Genomic DNA, 6,692 nt, shown 5'->3' with positions numbered 1-6,692 from the left:
TCTCTCTTTTTCTCTCTTCCTCTTTTTCTTCCCTCCACCTTCGATGTACCTGTTCATTAGTTCCGGCTACTTGCTTTGTTTCCTCTCTTCCAGCCCCTGTTATCGTTCTTACATCCCTCGCACCGGAGGTCTTTGTTCTCGCTGAGAGTCTCCGAGGGGACAGATGGAAGTACTTTAACTCTGTTACTGTTGTCAGAGCGGCATCAAGGAGATCACTGCAACCTCAGCACTGTCTGTGTGTGTGTGTGTGCAGAAGCACTGCGGTACAGCTAGCTCATAATATGTAAGTGTGAATAAATTTAACAATTGATACATTTTCAGATTAAGTGTACAAAATTACTTTAAAAAAATGTCTCACCATCTTATTAAATTTGTGATGTGCAGGTGTGCTTGCATTATCAGAACCTGCAGTTGTGTGTGGAGTGTAGTGTTGTACAATGTGCACGTGAATTCCTTGCGTGTGTTTTTATTTACAGTATATTTGTGTCTCAGAGAAAGAGAAAAGAGGGCGAGAGAATCGGTGAGCAGCGGTGATGAAGAGGAATAGCTAATATCAACTGCACTGGCTGCTGCCTCTGTATCAAAGCCCCCCGCCTGCTTCATATCTGCAGACAGCCAACAGCAACAGACTCCCCCATCATTAACTACTGTACAGCACACGGGACTGAGAGAGGAGGAGACGCCGGGGCAACAGGGGGAAAGCGTGCTAAAGCGAGAAAGAGTGCTTAAAAGAGACAGGCAGGAGGAGGAGGGCACCACAGAACAGCATGACAGAGGAGGCAGAGTTTAACTAAGGTCGTCACGGCAGCACTGTTACATCACCTCTGTCCTTTTGCTCTTCCTTCCCTTGCTTATTTTCTTTCTTTCTTTCTTTCTTTCTGTGTTGTTAAACAATACCTTTCCACTTTGCCATTTAATAAAAATCCAAACCCTACCAGCAGCGGTGTTGGTGTAGACAAATGTGACGCCAAACTTACACCATTTGTAGTAAAGCAGATGTTCTTTTGCCAGCAGCCAGTTAAAGGCAGCGTGGCGTGGGTGGATCAGGAGGGAACGGGCTGGCGGGCTTGAATAACAGGTTTTTGCATCTTTTAAGCGATGTAATCTGAACAATGTTTCGACAGCTTCACCCTCTGATGGCTGCTTGCTTACAATTAGACTTCTTAAAGCAATTACTGCGTGCTGAACCCAGGAGTCTCACACTAAATGGGGTAAACTAAGCCTGAGGCGAGGAGAATTTCCATTCAATGCATAGTGTTGAGTTTAAAGTTCTGAAACTCAGAAAGCAACCCAAAACTATGGGCTGTATTGAATCACAATGCAAAGCTAGTACTAAATCGATAAGCCCAAGCCTTAAGGTTTGCTGTTAAACCATACACACCAGCCTACTTCAGCAGTTAAACCAAAGCACTGATAGCTTAGAAACACACACTTGACTTGATGGGTGTCCCTGCACTCCAGACAGCCGGGAAGAGTGCAGGCCTACAGAATCCTCCTGTAGGTCTGCAGTACAGTGGGCTTTTTGAGCCGAAGGTCAGTGCATGCTGTATCGCTGCGTTTCCAGTTCTACGCAGCACATCAATAAAAAGCCTCTTTACACACTTTCAGCTGAATCTCCAGGCACTGCGGAAGCACATGCTCACACTCACACATATGCTCACACAGTGTGATGGAGCTGCTAATCCACATGATGTTTAACCCTGATAATGGGATACAGCTCAAGCATGCCTGGAGATGAATAGCGGATGTGTGCTTCAGAATGATGTATCACTTTCTATGCTGACTTCAGGATTTATTAAAGAACAGAAAAAAAAGTGACAGTGTGTTTACCTCCAAAGAAACTATATGCTGTGTGTTAACAGACTGTGAAGTCTGGATATGGGATGTGATCTGATCTTGTTTTGCTCAGGGCTAGAAAACATCTTGATTCTGGATTTTTGTAGACAGAATTCTTCTTTCTCACAAAATCCCTGTGATCCTTTCAATCAAGTGCTGCAGAGAGGAAAAAACAATTATATATATAATTTAAACTCTTAAGGGTTATATATACCAAATTCAGTGCTACTAGAGCACCAGTGTCAAAGACCAAAGCAGGCCAACACACTCCCTTGGCAAAACCAGTAATTTTACCTTGAAGATTGAAAACACACTTTAAACTGCAGAAAAATGAAACTGTCTTTCCAACAATCACCAACACTGGTTTGGTCAAAATGAGCCCTTAATTCACAAAACACACTGCAATGGTGGCAAAATGCTTTTTGTTTAACCAGAAACAGCTGTTACACTGTACGCTGTCACTCACCACCAGCCTCCATAGACAAAAACGGTAATTTTACCTCACATATTATATCATAACATTAGTAACTCTGCTTTGGTCAAACTAAACCCTTAACTCACCAACATAGATGAAAAAAACTGCTGTTTGAGATGCTCTTCTCAGTTGCATGCATGTGCGACCAGACCACAGAAGTAAACAATGCACAGACTGCTACAGGCCCAGAGGGAGTGTGACTTCATTCTCTGCTCAGGACACCATGACTCCACCATCTCTTTACATAGCTGCTATATTAATGTTCAAAATCTTATATATATATAATCTTTAAATCAGTGGATCCCAACCTTTCTCATAAGGGAGCCTTTTTCTTACATTGAGTAAACTGACGACCTCTGACTGACATTCTATGGATATTTCATATTATATTCAATGCATAACAATAACAGTACAGAACAACTGATGAACTGTACAATAAACACAAACAGTGAACACAATAACTGCAGGAAGTTTGAGTAAAATTAGGAATTTGGATGAATTTTGAAACAGTTTTCCTGATATTTTTAGGGACACTTTTTTATACAATCTCTTTCTGTGTTATGTTTTTCAAACAATAATACAGACTTAATAGTCTACATTTTTGAGTAATTTGTTCAGGTCTTCAAAGTTTAGATCTTAAATACTAATTTAAACAACTACTTTCTTCACAGAAATGAACTAAATACTGAGATACAGGCCGACTGAATATATATATGTATATATATAGGTTGGGAACCACTGCTTTAAAGTATCATTGTTTCAAAATCCATCAGTGACACAGCCTGTGGGAGAACTGAAAACACTCTTCCTCCTTCATATTATTACTTTCCAACTCAGCAGTGACACTGCTTACCTTCATGCAGCAGGTGACAAATATCGTGGGACCTTGTCATCTCTGAATAAAACCCCAACACACAATAATGTAACACACACCTATGTCTGAATTACTGCAACAAATAGTTGAAGGCAGCATATTCATTCCTAGAAAAAGACTATATGATCAACTTAGATGGAATGACAGGACAATAAATGTCTCACCTAAAATGCAAACAGACCCAACAATAATACGAGCATCACTTGCTGAAATGTTATTACCAGTTTGGGTTTACTTTGACAGACTGTCATGTGATGTTGCCATGCTTTAAAAAAAGCAATTAATCACTGTTATCATCACTTCATATGGCTCTGTAACATCTATTTAATTTGCTTGTTTTGATTTTGTGTTGTGATTCAGAAATTGGAGAGCTGTGACTTTATTTGTTGTAGGTGACAGTTATAATTACACAAGCCTGTTTCCTAAATGAATATTTTGCCTAATAAATCAAACAGGCTGGATCTCTGCAGCCTTTGATTAAAGGACTTGAGAGATACTAGTAATACTTTCTAGATACTTTAATAGAGGAGCTTATGGAAGTAAACACTTTCAGTCCAGAGCTTTTTTACAAGTTTGAAATTACAAATAAATACAAATACACTTCTGTCATGATAGAAAAATAAATGTGGTTCTGCTACAGGTGTTTCACATGATTTCACATATAAGGAATTTGTCTTGGTATATTATTGGTGCATAATAATGAATATAGTATGAGATGAGAGTATGAAATAAAGACAATAAAAAGAGAAAGAATATCTACAAATATAAAAAAGACTGTTTTTTAAATAGAGAATTGCTAGTGCAGGAATGTGCAAAATATTGTTCAGGGAATGTGCAAGTTCACAGTATGAAGTATGATTTGCAGTGTGCGAGATGTAGTCCAAGAGATGTGCATTAATGTAACGCATAGATTCAGGGTGGCTAGATATAGTGGTCAGTGCCATTTTATCTCACAAGAATATAATAATTTCCTGCTTTTTTACCTTTAAAATCATACTTTTTAAATTGTATTATCTCGTATTAGTGGTGAATGAATAAAAATAAGCATGCTGTGATGTACTGACCAATAGAACAGGCTTTGTGAGCAAAATGAAAAACAAAATTCCACCATCCTCCACCATATTCAGTTAAAATATCGACAATTGTGATTAATTGCTAATCTATCTTGTTTTCTTTAATAAAACATATTTCTTTTCTTTAAGAACATGCACAGTATGTGGGATGCAGGTATATTTTTCATAGATATTAGTTCATACGTCAACTGCTGGATGTCTCTCTATACTGTACATGTAGTATTATTGTATGTGATGGACTACTTCACTGGAAGACAACCATTTTTGGCAGTTCCACATTCATGGCTTAAGCAACATTCTCACATACAGAAGTTCCCAGGAGTGTGACCACTGCAAAGCCACAACAGCATCACATCACATACAATATACTGCATCAACCCCGCTAGCGCCTGCACTGGCCACCTTAACAACGACATCAGTGCTGTCTGAAATGTCTCTAATCTTCACGTCACTGAAAGATTACATGCTCCTCTTACAGATGGGAATAAATCTCCCAACTTGTTGGCTGGCTGTAACACTTTGGAAGTGTTCCTGACACTGGAGATACAAGATTCCCTCCTGTGAGACCACGTTTCATAATTTCAAACATCCCCTTTTTACACATGACCTCTGTTACTGAGGATAAATGCCATTTCTGCTGTATCACCTGCAGTAAAATCTCTGAAGTTAGACAAGACATCATGCTCCTACTTACTACAGCAGCAGAGAGGGAAAGCATCACTGCAACAGGGGTGCACTTGTACTTTACTCAATGCCAATAAAAAAAACGTCAAATCATTAGTAAAGGGCTGTGTGAGTGGGAAATGAGATAAACCTTTATGCCTTGTCACTTTACTCACTCTCTCTCTCTCCTCTCACCACCACCACACAGCACACACACACACACAACACACACACACACACACACAGAGACAGTGGTTCAACAAAGTCCTCTGCTATGCGCTTTCTGGTACAAGATGATAAAACACCTGATAGGATCAATGAGCACACATTTTTTTGATCAACTGAAAACAAAGAGCTGAGATTAGTCAGTCACACTCTTTATGTCAGTGTAGCGTGGTACGCCTTCGCTTTTATGTGCGTGCCCCCGGCCCCTCAGCAGTGTTCAGGAGCCCCTGCAGGGCCCTCGGTACTCACCCAGAAATACATCATCATCTCGGCTGAGAGGGGATGGGAGACCAGGGGGTGGAAGACGGGGGTAGGCAAGGACACCAGACAGGCCAGCGCTCTTCCTCTTTCTCTTTGTTGGTGTGTTTTTCAGTACGTCTGTCCTGTTCTGCACTGATCTTCTTCAGTCACTTGACTTTCTCTCGGGGAAGTTTTTTTTGTTGCCAGCGCTGTCTCAGTGTTATCTGACGGCCAGCTAATTGCCCCTGTGTTTGTGGTTTTGTAGCTGAAGCTAGAGTTATAAAAGTTCCTTTTATGTGTCCCTTTGCCCCTGAAGACAGTCGGTCCTGCTCTCCCGCTGACTCCTATGAAGTATGACTTTGTCTCTAAGAGTCGCCACAAAAGCTGTCACGCTGCTTCTCCTCCCCCTGCACCTTTCGAAAAACTCTTCCTCTGCTTCTTCACCAAAGGGGGGAAAGAGAGAGGAAGAGTGAAGAGAGAGGCAACAAGGAGAGAAAGTGCTACGAGGCGTTGTTACTGTACCTCCCCTCGCTTTTTGTTCTTTACTTCACTTCTTCTCCTGCTTCTTCTTCCTCCTCTTATCCAATGTGGCACCCTTTACTGCCCGCTCAGCTCTTCCTGCCTCCTCTTTTTTCCTCTTTTCTTTGCTCGCTGCAAACTATCCTGCTCTCTGTTTTACTGACACACACTGAAGCCTGTCTCCTCTTAGTCAGAGCGCACTCTCTTCCCTTTGCTTTTCTTCGTCTCTTGTTCCGGATAGCTCCAGTCCAGCAGCTCTGTTTTGAGGGGAGGCAAGTCTGAGACGCACTCTCTTCTACAGTGTTCCTGGGTGAAGAGCGCTGGAGAGGCTGGGGGGTGGGAAAAAAGCTGGAGATCACCACAAGGTACAGTAGCACAGCAGCTTTCAACCGGGGGAGAGACAAGTGCAGAGGGGAAGGAGTGAGGGGGATTGGGGGGGCAGAGAAAGGGAAGAGAGAGGAGAGAGGGAGGGAGAAGGGAGGGAGAGATGAGCTGGTGAAAGGGATGCCGGTGTTGCAGATACACACGCTGGGAAGTGGATGATGGCGACGTAGAAGTTGTGGGGAAAGCCGACGGAGGAAGTCGGAGCGAGGGAGGCAAGACAAAATGAGAGAGGGAGGAAAAGAGATGAACAAAGCTGCGAGAAAGGAGAGAAAGAGGGAGCAGCTTGGCTTGTTGTTGCTTATGCTAAAGAGCCAACGATACCAGCCGGTTTCATTAAGTTGCACTGGGAGCAACGGGGAGGAGGAGGAGGAGGTTTGGAGGTTTGGTGGTGGTGTGTGTGTGT

Source organism: Morone saxatilis, unplaced genomic scaffold, assembly GCF_004916995.1.
Source record: "Morone saxatilis isolate NCDOM2014 unplaced genomic scaffold, NCSU_SB_2.0 Contig1, whole genome shotgun sequence".
NCBI lineage: Eukaryota > Metazoa > Chordata > Actinopteri > Moronidae > Morone > Morone saxatilis.
Note: the sequence above shows the minus strand (reverse complement) of the source record.